The sequence below is a fragment of the Salvia hispanica genome, chromosome 3, assembly GCF_023119035.1.
Source record: "Salvia hispanica cultivar TCC Black 2014 chromosome 3, UniMelb_Shisp_WGS_1.0, whole genome shotgun sequence".
Taxonomy (NCBI): Eukaryota; Viridiplantae; Streptophyta; class Magnoliopsida; order Lamiales; family Lamiaceae; genus Salvia; species Salvia hispanica.
In genome coordinates, this window is record NC_062967.1 from 55,034,411 (window position 1) to 55,034,748 (window position 338).

The following is a 338-nucleotide window of genomic DNA, read 5'->3' on the forward strand; positions in this document are numbered from 1 at the left end:
TAAAATTTTAGGTTTATTATTAATGGGATGGTGTGGTTAATGGAGTTGGAGTATATGATTCCAAATTAATCGTAATTTAATTTTAGTAAGATTTGAATATTCATTAGGACATATATATTGAATTAATTTATAATTATTTCTAAAAGTTAATTATAATAAGGTTTGTATCACTAATTAAGCTCAATTACATAAGTTGATTTCTTGAATATGTTCGAAAATATAACAAAATATTAGCTTGAATGTTCATATTGGTAATGTATCTTTAAATATGGCTTCTTCCCCGGATGAAATTTCTTCATCTTATTTGCAGAGCCTTCCTCCACTCATCTTCCATTCAA